Consider the following 18,165-nt stretch of genomic DNA (forward strand, 5'->3'; position numbering starts at 1 on the left):
TTGCATCCTCCTCTCCAATCTTTGTCCAATAGGCAAACTGCAGTGGAACCAGGAAGTCTACCACAAGAGGACTCATATAGTTTAGGACCAGTTTCTCAAAGGTCTTCATGATGTGAGACCTAAGTGCCACTGTTCTGTAGTCATTAGGTGAGGAACAGGAACAGTGCAGGATGTTTTCTACAGCAGTGCCACTTTCTGGAGCTTTAGGGACAGACTGAACAGGTGAACGAGGACACTATAAATTTGGTCAGCACAAGACTTAAGGGCTCACTCCATCTGGTCGTACAGCTTTTCCTATGTGTAGCTTCCTCAGTTGTCTCCTTACTTGGTCTTCAGTTATGGACTGTTCACAGTGATGGTCAGAGGTAAACTTGTCACTGGCCATTCCTGTTGAAGCAGTAGGTGTTGTTGATAATTAGGGATGATGTGGGATTACAGGCCATTACAGGAACATGGAAGTGAGACGAAAAATGTATCTAAAAATAGGTTCAGGGTATTAGCTTTGTCCACATCCCCTTCTAGGATTTGAGCCCTGGAGTGCTTGAGCCCAGTAATTATTCCCATGCCATTCCAGACATCTTTCCTGTTATTCTGAGAGTTTGTTTTCTATTTTAGCTTTGTAAGCTTCCTTTCCTTCACTCAGCTTTATTTTTTAGCACTCGCTGTGAGTCCTTCAGAGCCTCTTTGTCACCGGATTTGAATGCTCTCTTTTTCTCATTCAAGAATAAACATTTTCAAGGTTTTTTATGTAATTATGTAATCATAAGTTCTTTAAAATAAGCAAGGAACGCTGATCTTTAATGTACATGCTACTACAATAAATGTAAAAAACACAGCATTGTTATTGTATAAATTGTTCAGAAACTTCATTCAAAGCCTTTACTATATTTTTTGCTAATTTCAATTCTATGAATGAAGAAAATAAATAATAAGCTGTTTTGTTCCTCTTCTTTGGTATAACACCAAATAAATTATTCTGAATTTTTTAAAGTTTAAAATATTTTTCACAGATAAGATAACAAACAGAAAATTTTAGGAATAATGGAAAATTGATTGAGTTGAAATAATATTTAAGAAGAGTTGTGCACTGGGGTACCTCGTGAGGGGCGATGTGCTGCGTGTTGGTCATACGTCAGTTTTCACTTTTATGCCGCACTCCTCCTCCTCTTGCTGCTTTTCGCAGTACATGGCTTATGACAGGCTGCTTGTTCTCCAGCTTGAAACTTATATACTGACACACTCTGCTCTGATGCTTATTCAAAGGGTATAGCTTGTAAATTTTTTGTTATGCACTGCTTCCATGCCCAATTTACATTTAAAACAGAAGCTGATAACAAGGCGCTACCTATTAGATAATAGCCTGGACTGACACATTTTAACTTACAAATGCAATATAGAAAAATCTTATAACAAAATAATATTTGATTTTTTTAAATAATTTCTTAACTTAAATTCTTATATATTGTAATGATTTATAAGCCTATAAATGTAAAAGCTGTGGCAAATGTATCATTATATCCTGTCTACAGATTATTTTCTAATGTGAAATAATTTTTATTGCTTTACAATTTTCTTGGCAGCTGGTTTCATTATAGTAGTAGGCGAGTCATCCGGAAGATTCTGTACTTGCCAACGTCAGGATTAAACGAAAACAACTGAAAACACACATATTTGGTTTGTTAAATTTTGCCAAACTCTCTCATCATTTTAGGATGAGAATTATAGCTTTAAAAACAGGTTTTGGGTTTGGAAAAACATAAAAAGGAATAAAACCTGTGACTCATGAAAAGGGAACTAGACCTTTCGTCAGAAAATAATAATTAAAAAGATGCAAGATTTAAAAGTATCAAAATAACACAGCAGGGATATGTGTTTTTGCAGACATCTGTTACACTTTAGACAACAGGTTTTTAGTCTCAGGTTTGTGTGACCCCTGAGGCTTCCTTTTACCTGGTGACCAATTCCAGCCTATAATTAAAACCGTAGCTTATATTAGTTAAATATTTCATCACTTAGTCTGCCAGTTCAGAGGGTCTTAACAGTGTGTTCTCTACCATCTTTACTCTGAGAATATTTTTTGTGAACCTGATGCAATGATCATATTCTAATTTCTATCCAATCATTTCTGTAAAACTAGCTGCATGTTAGAAGATGGGATTGCAAGGCATGGCTCAAGTCTGCCCATGAATGACAGAAACACTCAGCTAAGTACGCTCTCATTTATGCATCATATGCCTCCTATCACGAAGGAGGAAATGAAGCATATGGCTATTCTTACTTTAATCCGCATCCCACACAAAGTCTTTATCTGGTGCAATGAAGAAATCTGGACCACAACTATCACCAATGTAACATCAAGTGTAATTCACAGAAAATGGCTCAAATAGGGGCTCCCATGTAGCTCCAGCCCACCCATGTATGACAAAAGCAAGCAATTATGTAATTTAGCTGAAAGAGCATTCCCTTATCCTATGTGGTGGCAAATGTTTATGATTAAGTAGGAGGGGCAGAGGTTCACTCTTACATTCCGTTCTCTCACACAAATTCCCCATCTGCGGCAAATCCAGACCACTGTTGCCAATACAATATCATTTCCTGTATGTGAACAGGCTATAATTCAATCCCATAGCTTGCACAAATCCTACCACTGCACCCTAAAAGTGCTTGTCAAATTGAGGTAAAGAAAAATGTTTTTGGACTGCATTGTACCATTTTTTTGTTTTTGTTGCTATTTTGCTGGTCATATGTAAAAATAAAGTGGCTAGAATGTTTAACCTCTTTGCAGGGCATACGTGTAATCCTACATGCAGTAGTGCAGTGGTAGTGCTGCTGCCTCGCAGTAAGGAGACCTGGATTCGCTTTCCGGGTCCTCCCTGCATGGAGTTTGCATGTTCTCCCCGTGTCTGCGTGGGTTTCCTGCGTGTGCTCCGGTTTCCTCCCACAGTCCAAAGACATGCAGGTTAGGTGCATTGGTGATCCTAAATTGTCCCTAGTGTGTGCTTGGTATGTGGGTGTGTGTGTGCCCTGCGGTGGGCTGGCACCCCGCCTGGGATTTGTTCCTGCCTTGTGCCCTGTGTTGGCTGGGATTGGCTCCAGCAGACTCCCGTAACTCTGTTTTAGGATATGGCGGATTGGACAATGACTGACTGACTAACACAACAATGAATTTTGAGAGGGAAGAAGAAATAATCTTGTGAAAAAAATATTTATTACAGGAATATATGTCTTCATTAAATACAAACTGCTGGGGAGACAGCTTGGTGGCCAAGTGCTGCTACCTTATATATCCATTATCCTAGGCTCAGCCATTTTCTAGGTGTAATATGCACGTTCCTCTTGGGTCTGCATTACTTTTCCTTTTGTTACACTGGCTTCCCTTGCGTTGATTGACGATTCTAAACTGGGACTGTGTGTGTATATGTAAGAGGAGGCAATGTAATTCATGCACTGCCATTTTTCTTCAAAAACCTAACCTGACCACTGCTTCCTATTTATAGTGTCAGAGAGTGGAAGTGACACACTGTATGTCTTGGGCAATTTCTACGAGGAGAACAAAAAATAAGCAAGCATCAACATGTCAGCAAACTTAAAATGCCTACATGAAACAAATGAAAGTATCTCTGCCTTATATGTATAGTACATTCAAGAATGGAATCACCATCGGCACTTCCAGGACTACTCCGAGAGGGCGCTGCTCTCTGTTTCTCTCTGTCTAATGAGACACAGATGCAAGCAGAGACAGAGTAAATTTCTTCAAAAATATGGTAAGGTTGAGACTGAAAACTAAAGATAAAATAATGTAAATCACAACAATGGCAAAATATTAGTAATTTATAGTGTTGATCGGCAAAATTTGGCAAAGTGTTTTCCTTAGCAAATATGCAATGTTCGCTGGTAACCTCATTCAATGAATATTTTCTTAGAAATTCGCAGTGCAGCTGGCTTGTGCAAACTTTTTTCCACGTGCCCATGATGCTTTGCAACGTCAATGTGACATCACAGAGCTGTAGCAAGCATGCGCAGAACTTTTATGACTGTCTACTGTAAGATCGTTTCCAATTTGACCACTGCTGCATGGCAAGCACACAAAGAAAAAAAAGCCATTGCAGTTATTAAGATGCACTGAAACTGTACAGTTCTATACAATGTTTTTTCCTGTCTCTAACTGCACTTGTTTCTTGAACTTGTGGTTGTTTCAACCTCCATTACTGACATCGGATATATAACATTGATCCTTGTGTGCTGGCAGCACTGCATGGCTAATTATGCATGCAAATTAACCATGTGCCCAGCAATAATCTCAAAGCAAGCCTTAAAGGAGTCATTTCCCTCACTCTCCCCTCATCAGAAAACACTGGACACATTGTATAAAAATAAAATTGAAAGATTTATTGGTATTTACAATGTGTTTCTTTCTTCCAGATGGAAAAAAGAAAGTGTGAAGCAGCTGCACAGATGCATGAGAAACAAAAAGACGACATTGTTGCTGTGGCTGGAGCCACGATTTCAAACAATGAAGCAATCTATTCCCACGTCACCGCTTCGTTGCACGGTCAATGCATGCCCCAAGATTGGGACTCTGTGAGTGATATGATTTATATTTTATTTAGTTAGATAGATAGATAGATAGATAGATAGATAGATAGATAGATAGATAGATAGATAGATAGATAGATAGATAGATAGATAGATAGATACTTTATTAATCCCAATGGGAAATTCACAATTATTATTATATTGTTATTGCTAGCTTTTAGCAGCTTGTCACATTTTGTGTGTGGTATTTGTTACGTCTGGGTCTGTTGTTGTTTGAGGCACGGTGGCGCAGTGATTAGTACAGCTGCATTACATCTCAGATTACATAATTCACCACAATAATTTGTTCAGCACAATTGGTAGATACTTCCCCATCCCTCAAGGGTACTTAAAAGACCACTGCACCATTACAATCTACTCAAAACCTAGTTCAGTTCCACCTTTCTCATTGACTTCAATGAATTTTGCAGAACTCAGTGACGTTTCTAAACATTTCTATTATTTCACCAAATAAGAGGCAAAGTGAATTTAACTCATCACTAGTGATTTATTAGTGAGGGACAAGTGAAGACAGTTCATGTGAATGTTCAAATGAATCAAAGTTTTAAATGATTTATTAAGCTGCAACAACAGTGTTGAAGGGTACATTGAAAGTTTAGTTACATCTTGTTAAAGTCTGATGTTAAACAAACTATTTCACAGTTCCATCATTTCTCTACTATAACCACTTTTCCCCACTCTATTATTCTATAGTTTTTTGGTTATTAGTAATAAAGCTACATTTTGAAAAATTGCACTTTTCTTATCTAATTTTGGAAAATATTACCTAGAAGACAGAACTAGTCTAATTCTAATCCATTAATAAATTTTGTAAACTGGAACATTGAAAGTTGCTCTCCCATCGTAACTCATTAAAGGCAGTGATAGTATTTTTGCAGGCGGTCCACTAGCAATCAGTTCCAGTTGAAAATATGATGGGTTGGTCACATTTTAATTCTACCTATGATAAAAAAACAACTGTTGTAGTGTCCGACTCTGAACGATGAAACATTATGGTAGAAGGAATCTATGCAAATCTAAATTAATTTTGAATAAGATACAGTATATACAACACATTTAGGTACTTGTATTTGTCCTAATTTCTATTTATTATATATAATAATCGCTCTGACTCAGAGATTTCTATACACAAATTTGACAGAACACTCCTTTTCACCCATACAACATAATAACTCAAGTACTGTATTTTCAATTTTTTTTCACCCATACAACATAATAACTCAAGTATTTTCAATTTTTTATTTAATTTATTTATTTCTGACAATGACATACTACAACTTAGTTAATCTAGAACATATGGAACTGATGTTACATCTGACTGTGGTCCTGTTATTTTGTAGTTTAAATTATTATGCTCAACAAATCAAACTGAATACTGGCAGCTTAGTTAATGCTCACCAAAGAGGACTTTATAAAATTCCTCTGTTTGTTCAGAGATTCCTGGGGAACACTTAAAGAAGTTTTTAAGTGTACAAATGATCTTGTATGTTTCAATAAAAATAAAGTGTAGGCTAGAAAGGCAACAGAACTCATTATTGTGATTTCATATACAGAGCAAAGAAAAAGTTTGGCCGTACAATCAGTTAAATATTTGACTACAAATAAAACAGAGCAAAATACATTCAAGTCACATCATCATTATAAACAGAAAAGGAAAAGAATGTTTTAGAACAGATACATAAACACAAATCTCAGAACTCAATTATTGAGATTAAAAATCCATCCATTCATCCATTTTCCAACCTGCTATATTCCTAACTACAGGGTCACGGGGGTCTGCCGGAGCCAATCCCAGCCAACACAGGGCACAAGGCAGGAACCAATCCCGGGCAGGGTGCCAACCCACCGCAGGACACACACAAACACACCCACACACCAAGCACACACTAGGGCCAATTTAGAATCGCCAATCCACCTAACCTGCATGTCTTTGGACTGTGGGAGGAAACCGGAGCGCCCGGAGGAAACTCACGCAGACACGGGGAGAACATGCAAACTCCACGCAGGGAGGACCCGGGAAGCGAACCCAGGTCCCCAGATCTCCCAACTGCGAGGCAGCAGCGCTACCCACTGCACCACCATGCCCCGAGATTAAAAATGAAACAGAAAATAAAATCATGAAGCACAAAGAATATTGTGTAAGGAATATTGTAAGTATTCGTATTCCTTGCAGTAAGTGAGGTTCAAGCAAAGGACTTCCTTGATAAAATACAAATACCATAGCTTGAAACTCTCTGTGTAAAGAAGGGCTTCAAGGAAGAATTTTTGGGGTACCAACCTGGCCAACGCCGTTTATTTTAAGTTCAACACAAAACGAATGCACAATGGCGCAAAAAAGTAAACAAAAATAGTTGCATGTAAAGTAAGTGGCTGCCATTAATCAGGTTCTCTAATCTGCATTAGTGAATATGTGGACCTCCTTAGCTCTGGTTGGCTTGTGATGAAGTGATGCCTTCTTCCAGGTGGTCACTTTTTATAGCCTAGGTACAAGAAGGGGTGGAGCTATTTGCCCAGAGTGGTGGTGTATCGGCGCTGTGGAATAAGAAAAAGACAAGACAGTTAGTGGCTGTGCCCCTTCTCAGTCTAGGGTGGTATCACATACCTGGGAAGAACATAGAGGGTGATCCTCAGACATAAATGCAAGACACTATAAACTTTGCAAAGTGGGAAAGCTGCAGGCCCAGATTGTTATTTTGTGGAATGTTATAAAAACTTAATACCAGATATTGCTAACACTGTTTACTGAAGCTTGATAAAATAAAGTTTGACCAAAAACAATATACCAAGATTAATTACCACTTTTCCAAAGAAAAGTAAAGATCTGCTAAAATATACATTATAGAGACCAATTTCTCTTTAGAATAGTGATGTTAAGATCCTGGCCTAAGGTTTGGATAAAAGAATGGAAAAGGCATTTCTCTCTATAATAACAAAAGATTAAACCAAATTTATTAAGGACAGATATTTAATATTTAATCATTGATGCTTGTTTAGTGTAATATATTGTCCTACAGAATCTGAATATCCAGAGGTTTTACTATCTTTCGATGCCGAAATGGATGATAGAGTTGAAGGAGGATATCCATTTATAACATCATGAAAATATGGCTTTAGTCACAATATATCCATATGGACTAAATTGCTCTGTAAGACTTCAGAAAGCTTAGTCCAAATTATTAATATAAACTGATTTTTCTTCCCTAAACACTTCATGGCCAATTCTGGCCAGCTTCAGCATGAAACAATCTTGGATGTGTGTCAGCATCTTTCATGGCCCAAATTACAAGCAAAGAAAGCTGACTCTCCATTATCACATTTGAATAACTCTTGAGTCAGCTGTGTCTCTGAAAGCATTGCAAGTGAGCTGCATTTTGCCATTGTGCTCTGTATTTGTCGGTTGCTCTTTCCACAGTGTGTCATCTTGTGTGATCTCCTTTGTCCGCATCAAATTGATTTTGGCTGTGTACTTCATATACTGCCAGCTTTGCTGCATGTCAGACATGTGGCAAAGTGCAGCTGTATCCAGTGTTATAACACGTGTTACAAGTAAGGGCAGAACGTAACCAGTAATGAGCAGTTATTCCTGATGAAATGTCAATGCCCAAGTCATGCAAACCTGACCATATATGAGTATCATTATGAATTTTAAAACTATGTCTATGAAGTAAAAAACGTTTTTTAATTAAATGTTATTTTATGTGCCCAACTGATTAAAATGTATAGTTTTGCTTTCACTAATAAACACTTTTTATGGATAAATTCATGGATTGTTTTCAGAACTTATATTGTAACTGCTATTTCTTTTTTAAAATGATTGTTTTGTTATTGAAGTTTGCTCATTAAATAAAAAGAAGACTTCTCCATGATTTTATTTCATCTAGTTTCATTATAGCAAATGAATTACAAAGATGCCAGCTTTTAAAAACATGTGCAGTGGAGTTCGTTTTAGAAAGTACTGAACAGAACTTTCATTAGAAATAAAAGTGTAGCTTTGCACATGTGTTGGACCCGCACACTTTCTTAATTTTTTGTCAAAGTTTAGAAAAGTGCAGCATCTGTAGAGCAGCAGAGCACAGCTGGTGATAGACAGGAGAAAAGCAGCATCAGGACTGTCAGAGCTTAGAATCTGAGTGAGAGAGCCTGGGCTTTTAACTCATTGAGTATACTGCACTTTTTTACTAATAAAATCAATAGGGGATAGTATGTGTACATGTACTGCAGGGAATGCAAGTATGGCTAGTGCTCACGCGATTGTGTTGGACCAATCTATACTAAAGTCCAGAGGTAAGTTTAAAGCAAAAAAGGCAAATATATGTCTACGAAATAGTACAATATATAATTCAATAGAAAACCACAGTTATTGTAACAGGGACCACCTGATTTACTTAGGGATAAAACTCTGCATTACTGATATTTGACACAGCAATTAACTGCATTAATAAACTGGCCTCTTTATCAGTAAGACCAGTGCCGCACCATTTTTCATTTTGAATGAATGCATGCTTGAAACTTGAATAATTCGGATATAAACACAATGATGCAAAACTGAAATGGCCTTCTTCACATATTCATTGGGCATGGAAAATGAAGCCCCAAATGATATTTTGCATGTTGTTGAATGTGACAAACAGTTGTTTCCATCCTCATAGAATTATGCTATAATGTCATTAGCTCAGCCTATTTGCGTGGACAAGCCATTTTCTTATATTGTCAAGCAAAGTATTCCATATCACAATTAAACTTGACAAATTATTCTCCCTGTAGGTCTGAATTCTTGAGATGTGCTATTTCCCCTTTCAAATGGTTGACTGATGTACTCAGAATCAATGTCAAATGCAGTTTGAGAAAAAATGATGAATGCAGGCAAATTAGAAACTCCGATCAATTATTGAGCACATGTCTATTAATGAAATGAGCACAAACACACTGGAGGCTCAGATCAATCAAGGTAGCTAGTTTTCAGTACAAATTATGATATATTGATTCTTTTAAAGCAATGTTGTTGCTTTGCCCATTCCCATGTCTTTTGTAAATTCAATTTAGACCTAAATATAATCCTAAACTATTTAGTGGTTCTTTAAATCTTTTATGTCAGCCATTTCATTTGACCTACAATGCTAATGTATAATAGCAGTTAACCTTTCAGTAATAAGTAACAGTCAAGTACAACTGAGTTTCATTCTCTAGACTGTAAAACAACACCATTGTTTACATCGGATAAATAGCAAACAAAATGTGCATTAGTAAAGGTGCATACTTTTTGACTGTAACTTCAAAGATTAAGGCTCCATGTTTATCTGTTTTTGTACATCACTATTTACGTTAGAGATTTTTTAAATTTTCAAGGTAATTTTTAACATCAGTTAATAGTGATTAGCGAACCCCGCTAAATTCGCTTTCCTTGAGTTCAGTGAAATCACAGAATTGTTCGCAAACTTCACAGAACTCCATCAAAGTCTGTGCAATGTGTTGTCAATGGTAAAGGAGGGACTGAACTAGCTTTTAGACTATAATGGTGTGATGCTGTTTTAAGTATCCCTTAAGGGTACGGAAAAGTCTGCCAACTCTGCTGGACTGATCACTGTGACCAAATATGTGATCTGAGCTGTGAGGCAGCAGCACTAACCACTGCACCACTGTCCCTTAAACAATAAAAGATAAAGACGGAATGAATACCACAAACAAAATGCAGCAAACAGCCACAAACTAGCAAAAACTAAATAAAATATAGATCATTACGTTCATAGAGTTCCAAGCTTGGGGCACACATTGGCCATGCAACAAAGTGGTGGAGCATTCCATTGTTTGTCGCAGATCTGGGCACAGGAGAAATTTCTTCTTTGTTTCCCATATATCTATACAGATGCTTTGCATTTTCTTCTTCATTAAGAATGAAGAAATAACTTGTAAAAATAGTAATAAATCTTTTGTTTTTATTATTTTGCAGTGTTTCCTGTGTTTCCTGATGGAGGGTCCTTTAAGGCTTGTTTTGAGATTATTACTGGGCATATAGCTAATTTGCATTCGGTGCTGCCAGCGCACAGTGACCCTGTTATATATCCGGTGGTCAAACACGTAATATAGCAAGTATAGCAAGTTTGTTTCATTTTTTTTTTAATGCATGCAGAATGGAAATCTGGCAGCGTTTTGCAACCTTTGTGGGGTTGTGACCCATGTTTTATCTTTTTCAATTAACTGACGAGTCACATTCAGCAATAGAAGAGTCTAAGAAAGGATTACAGTTAGAGATGCACAAAAATCGCACAGCACTGTCATGTGCTTTGGTGGATGGTCTCACCACATCTTTCTTCTCATGTACTTGTGACAAAGTTATGTCAGCAACGTTTTTACAGTAGACATGCATGAAAGTTATGCACATGGCTGCTACAACTCTATAATTTCGTGCTGATCTTGCAAAGCATCCTGGGGCGCTTGGAAAAAATGTTTCCCTAAGCCAGCTGCCAGGATTTCCAGGAAAAAATTCAGGGAACAGAGGTCACCAGCAAACACAGCATATTCACTGCCAAAAAATGCTTTGGCAAATTTCAGCAATTAACACTGTCAGTTACAGAAAATATTTTATACCAGTAATGGCGCACTGCACGATAACGTGCAGTGAATACCCTTGACTTGAGCATTCCTAGTTTTCATACTCTTTCTCTGTACATTTAGCATTCATTTGCTCAGAGGTTGATGCACTTGCTGCTTCCTGAGCAGCTCTTCTTTTCTCCACCCTAGTGACCCGCTTCTTCCCTTCTTTCATCGGCATCTTTTTGCATTAAAACTGATTAAATTAGTGTTTGTGTTGCAATTACTTAGTACGTTTTCTTTAATTTTTCATTTAAGCTGGCACTTAAGTCTCCAATATGCCTCATGAATGATTTAAGATATGAAGAGGTAGGAGAAGTGACAGCGAAGGTGGTAGGAATGTGAACAGCACCCGTACGCATGTGCTGCATGGCCGCTCTGCTGCCAGCTGCTGAGAGTTAATTCTACAATAAAATAAAATAAAAATAAAAAGAGGAATAACCTTGGAGATCAAGCATCACCCCGAATGTGGATAGTAGACTTCACATAGTATATGTGTACCAAATTTCAGGCCAATAGTTCAAATGGTTTGCGAGGTACAGGTGATTTAAAATCCTGGACAGACAAACGAATAGCCTTGGTAGTGTATTATAGATAAAGATTGCATTTCTTCTCACATATAAAGAACAGATAATTGACGCACCATGCTCTTGTTGTTTAGCTTCCAAAGCTTACTTTGGAAATACAATTCCTGTGTAATATTTATATTCCTATGTTTAGAAGGAGGTATAAGAATGCATTGTACAAATAAGATATTAAGTGGCCTAATTAAAAGAGTGCAATGCAACCTAAAATGTTTGATTGCATTTTTTTCCTAATTTGAGTTTATTTTCATTTTCTTGTTATTACAGATTATATACCATTAATTAATTAATTATCATTATAAGAATAGAAAACAAACGTTGACCAGAATCTTTTCAACCCAACATCCATCCATCCATCCATTTTCCAACCCGCTGAATCCAAACACAGGGTCACGGGGATCTGCTGGAGCCAATCCCAGCCAACACAGGGCACAAGGCAGGAACCAATCCTGGGCAGGGTGCCAACCCACCGCAGGGCACACACAAACACACCCACACACCAAGCACACACTAGGGCCAATTTAGAATCACCAATCCACCTAACCTGCATGTCTTTGGACTGTGGGAGGAAACCGGAGCGCCTGGAGGAAACCCACGCAGACACGGGGAGAACATGCAAACTCCACGCAGGGAGGACCCGGGAAGTGAACCCAGGTCCCCAGGTCTCCCAACTGTGAGGCAGCAGCGCTACCCACTGCGCCACCATGCCACCCTCAACCCAACATTACTTGAGAATTTCTCTTATCCTTATGTGTCCGAAAATTATAGAGGTCTTAATGTACAAAAGATCAACTTCCACCTACAATTCTAGACAACTTACTCCATGGATAAACAAAAGAAATAATTTGTAATATTTAGGTAACATTTTCTCTTAGCTTTCTTCCATTTGTGCAATGTTGGTTCCACTGAAGATCCTATTTTAAAGTATCTGTTGACTTAAACCTTATTTGTTCCTTTCTGTCAAAGTCTTCTCTTACTCTTAGTTTCCTTTGGATGAAAAGGTTGAACATTTTCATCTCCTTCAATATGTTTTGCAAGTGTACATCCTAATGTGAGGAAAATGAACAGCCAGAGGTACTAAGCCCTATAATCGTAGCTTGTGGTCAAGGAGTAATCTGCTTGAGGTTGACAGAAAGAGAGATTCAAAGGGCAGTTGGGGAGAGGTTGGAATGTCTCATGCTTGAACTTTATGAGAAATGGAACCATATTTCCCTCGGAGACTGGTTATAACTATCCAGATCAGATTACTTGTTGGCAAATGGCTGGGAGAAAAAAAACACTACACATAATTTTAAAGGGACAAACAGAAGGAGACCTATAACAACTGTGTGATATTGTATGAATTATGTAAATGATAACAAAGAAATAATTAAAAATGTGTCTATATACTGGTAGGCTTCTTCTACTCTGCAAAGCTAATCTGTTACTGAACACCCCATTGTAGGATGAACTTTCATCACGCAAACTTAAAACTACTATTGTTAGATGCAATAAATTTTTAAAGCATTTGATGACCCCCAAAAAATAATCTCCTCAGTTTTCTTCAAATAAATAAACCAAAATATATAACATTGACAGAAATTAGTTTAAATAATGTTAGTCATCAGTACAAACCCTAGTAAGCAATTTTCTCTTCATTTAAATGCTGTTTAATATTTTTTTAATGCAATATTACTTCAAGTTTTACATTCAGATAATTGGTCTTTTAATTTTTCTTGGGCTTTGCCAACTCTTTTACATTGTTTTTTGAACCCTAACATGTATCAGGATAAATGAATCAAACAAATTATTAAGGAAAAGATGGAGCATGCTGTGGCAAGAACACATGTATTAGCAAATAGCGTGGGTTTAGAAGGGTAAGGTCATGAATTCTATGAAGATGTAACAAAAGTATATGCTTTCAGAGGTGCATGTAATATTACTTTCATTGATTGTGAAGATTTTTTTGATAAGGTCTCACATGAGGTTGGGCTTATAACTATAAGAAGGAGGAATTCATGGTGTACTTTACACAGTAGATAGGTAGTGCACGCAAGGGGCCTTATCACCACTTACAGTCCACCACCAGCACGGTGAAATCACATCCAACTCACGCTCAATGAAACGATTGCCATGTGCAAACACTTGTGTCTCTGCTGAAGAAGAATCTCCGTGCACATTAAACAGTTGCATTGTTTAAAGTATGATCATCTCTCTCCTAAGGAGCTCTATTCATTAAGTTACCCAGGGGCCTGTGGGGGTCTTAATCCACCATTGCCCTCAGGGTTCAATGCTAGCTTCACTGCAATTTTTAATGTATATAACTGATCTGGATAGGAATATAAATAACAAACTGTTTTGGTTTTCAGATGATACCAAATTAGATGAGAGTGCAAACAATCTAGAATCAACTACAACAACAACAACAACATTTATTTATATAGCACATTTTCATACAAAAAGTAGCTCAAAGTGCTTTACATAATGAAGAAAAGAAGAATAAAAGACAAAAAAGAAATTAAAATAAGACAACCTTAGTTAACATAATAAGGAGTAAGGTCCGATGGCCAGGGTGGACAGAAAAAACAAAAAAAAACTCCAGAAAGCTGGAGAAAAAAATAAAATCTGTAGGGGTTCCAGGCCACGAGACCGCCCAGTCCCCTTTGGGCATTCTACCTAACATAAATGAAATAGTCCTCTTTGTAGTTAGGGTTCTCACGGAGTCACTTGATGCTGATGGTTATACAGACTTCTGGCTTTTAATCCATCCATCATTGTTGGAACATCATGGTGCTTTGGGTAGATGGTGGTGGCACAAGCCACCACCAATAGGACACCGGAAAAGGAAACAGAAGAGAGAGTAGGGGTTAGTACAAATTTTGAATGAATAGTTATTATAATGAATTGGATATACAGAGTGTCAGGATTAAATTACAGTGAAGTTATGAGAAGGCCATGTTACACTACAGTAAACCATCAGAGGAAAATGCACAGAATATAGACATAGACATGGGCAAATTTGCGGCAAATTTAACACAAGTAAACAAAGGGTATTACATGATTTTAATACACATTGAGAGGTCTGAAGCTTGAAAGTACACCTTATGAGAAGAACCTAGGAGTCATAGTGGGCTCATCACTGTCTTCAAAAATCTCAGTTTTTGTAGCACATTGTGTAGAGAACAAGTCAAAGGAAGGTATGCTTAAGCTTTGTAACGCACTAGTGAGGTATCACTTGGAGTACCGGTAATTCTCACCTGGAGTAATTCAGATTATAAAAAATGACATACCATTACTAGAAATAGTCCAGAGAGGAATGACTAAGCTGATTTCAGGACTAAGAGGTATGAGCAAAGAGGAAAGATTAAGGGAGCTGAACTTTTTCAGTTCAATCAAACAGAAATTAAGAAGTTACTTGATAGAAGTTTTTAAAATTGTGAAAGGAATTAGTACAGTAGATCCAGGCTATTACTTCAAAATGAATTCGACAAGAAGACCAAGACAGAGCTGTAAACTTGTTAAGAGCAGATTTCACTCAAGCTACAAAGATTTTCTTCACATACTGTAAATGTCCATAGACACATGGAATAGAATTACTAAGTAGTTTTGTAGACAGTTTGACTTTAGGGGTATTCAAAACTTAACTTGATACTATTTTGGAGCAGTTGGGTGAGTAGGATTGACAATCTTTGTTGAGAAGAATGAGCTGAATTCTCTTTAAAATTTTCTAATTTTCTAAATATCTGAAGAAGTGTTTTTCAATCTTTATGACTTGTTGACTGGCAGAAGACTTAATAAAATCTTTGCATTATGTTGGAGAGTGGGGGTAGGGGACTATCCCTCAGGGATTTTTAAACATCCAGATATATTATAATTTGAGTGAAGAGTGGGGGAAGAGGTGTTCTCCTTGGAGTTTCGAGTGTCCAGACAACATATAATTTAATTTTTTTCTTCAAAATGTTATCTAAAAATTATTCACAATAAATAAAAAAACATGACCTCGGAATTCACTGATTTTCATGGAGTGGCAAAAATATTCTATGAATATGGTATCGGCCCATGGACACACACACATGTATATCATTATATATCAGTATGTTGCGTCCAATGCATAATGCTGTGCTTTGTCTTTTTAGTCCATTTCTGTGATTATACTACTGTCGCTAGTCTATGAGAAACTTGAAAGTAAGACTTTCATTGCCCTAAGTACTGTTGTGGCCCTCTTGAGTCTATTGAGAGATCAGGGGTGCAGTGGTACCAAGAAATGCATAAAAAAGCCCTGATGCCAAAAGTAACATTATGGCTTAACTGACCACAGGAGAAGGTCTAAAACTCCCTTTGTCTAAAAGTACCTGACATTGTCCCACCAGAACTCACCTCTGGTAGGTCCACATATTCTTGTGTTCCTACGCTCTAATTCAAAAATAAACATCCCGGTAGTAGCGTTTTGGAGGTGTCTATGATGCCAGCCCTGCAAAATATTCCTTAAGAGAACATTTTCTGCTGTCTCCTGGTTTGGGAACATTTACTGGCCTTGTGTCAGTTCTCTATGACTGTCTTCTCACTTCGTTGCCCACAGAGTGATTATTGTTCACTATATGCTCTGTCAACAGACACTGACTGCGTATAATCTAAACAATTATCATGGGTTACAATAATGAAAGAGCCATTAAATTGCAATCTGACAGCCAACTCCTGGCATCTCTGCCATCATCTCATGACTATTAACATTTCCATTCTGGTGTTCAGAATACCCAAATCTCCAATTTCTGACTTGATTTAAATGGCATCCTTTAAAGAAATGGAGTATACCAGTACCAGACACCTGTTTAGTGACACTGGCATTTCAAGGTGCTCAGCAGTTCCCTGTGTGGTTTCATCTTTTAAATTATGTTACCTTCTGGGTCCTCCGCCATGTGAGAATGCTTTTTCTAACTGTTTGAATGAGGCCTCTGCTGTTCCCTTTCTTATGCTGTTTCCCTTTGATCCCACTCACCTACATCTGTTGCTTGGAAACTCTTTATCATGACCTGAGCTGGAAGATAGCAAGTCCTGAGGACTAAAGTTTGATTATTTTAGGGAGAATACAAAAGAGGGATATATCATCAAGCAGAGGTTTAAACATGGAAAGCCTTAAAGGCTAATAACAGAAATGTTTCAAACAAGAGGCAAAAATCATAGTAAAAGAAAAGTAAATATGTTTTTTCCTACCTAATCTATCAGGATGAAGTTTGGCTTTTTACAGAAGCTCTTTGAATAAATATTATTCAATGATTATTATCATTATTTTAGGTCCTGCCTCTTTTTAAGTGCTTTTTTGGATTGGGGAACATGAATAAAACATATTGAAGTATTTACCTGTGTTGCATCACTCCACAGTAAATCCCCACTTTGGCTTGCACTGCTGGCTGAACTTTGGGGGTGTCATTTTGCTTTCTGTCCTCGTGCCCTGGTTTCTACACTGCAGAAGCTGAAGTCTGGAGATCACGCTGAGCAACAGCTACTTCTGGAGGTGAAATGTGCTGGTGTCTGTCTAGGACCTGGCAACTCCTGCTTGGAAACATATTACAATTTACACTGTAGTCAAAAGAAAAATGAAGGACCTGGAAAACTACTGTCTACTCTTTAAATACAAATATAAATATTTTATATTTTGCCTATCATTATATTGATATATATAGATTATTAAACAGAATTGAAACTGAAAGCATGAAGGATGCAATAAATGCAAACACCTACTGATAAACACAAACCAGTACAAGTCATAAACCAGTCAACAGAATGTGGGCCTTACAAATGAAAATGAATGAAGGCTGTGCACATGTTGACAGAATAAATGAAAATGTAAATAAGAAAACTGTTAGCATAAGAAGTAGTGGCTTATATGGATCATATTTTAAAGTCAATAGAACTGAAGGAGGCCTAATGTAAAGGAATGTACTAAATCTCTCATTTGCTTATTTGTTCACTTCAACTTATTTAGGAACTGACAGATGACTTATTTTACTTTAAACACTTATGTTTAGCTTTGCTATATTGCCAGTCTTGAGGTTTTTTGTTCATTTTATGGCACATTAGAATTTGTTAGGCCCAGTCAGTTTTTTTAAATGTTTTTTTCACTTTTTCACCTGTGGTCAGGTTCTATAATCCATCTTTATTTTTCCAAAATGACTGCTCGCTATATCAAATGCATTAATTTTTTTTGCATTATCAAAATCATCCCCTTATCAAAGTCTCATTTTTTGTTTTATATAAATGCATATTCATATCCAGATTTTTATAAACTGGTTGCTCATAAGTCTAAATATTATATATGTGTATATACAGTATATATATATATATATATATATATATATATATATATATATATATATATATATATATATAGTGGCTCCCCACTCCTGACGTTCCAGTTCCC

This window comes from Erpetoichthys calabaricus, chromosome 12 (genome assembly GCF_900747795.2).
Source record: "Erpetoichthys calabaricus chromosome 12, fErpCal1.3, whole genome shotgun sequence".
NCBI lineage: Eukaryota > Metazoa > Chordata > Cladistia > Polypteriformes > Polypteridae > Erpetoichthys > Erpetoichthys calabaricus.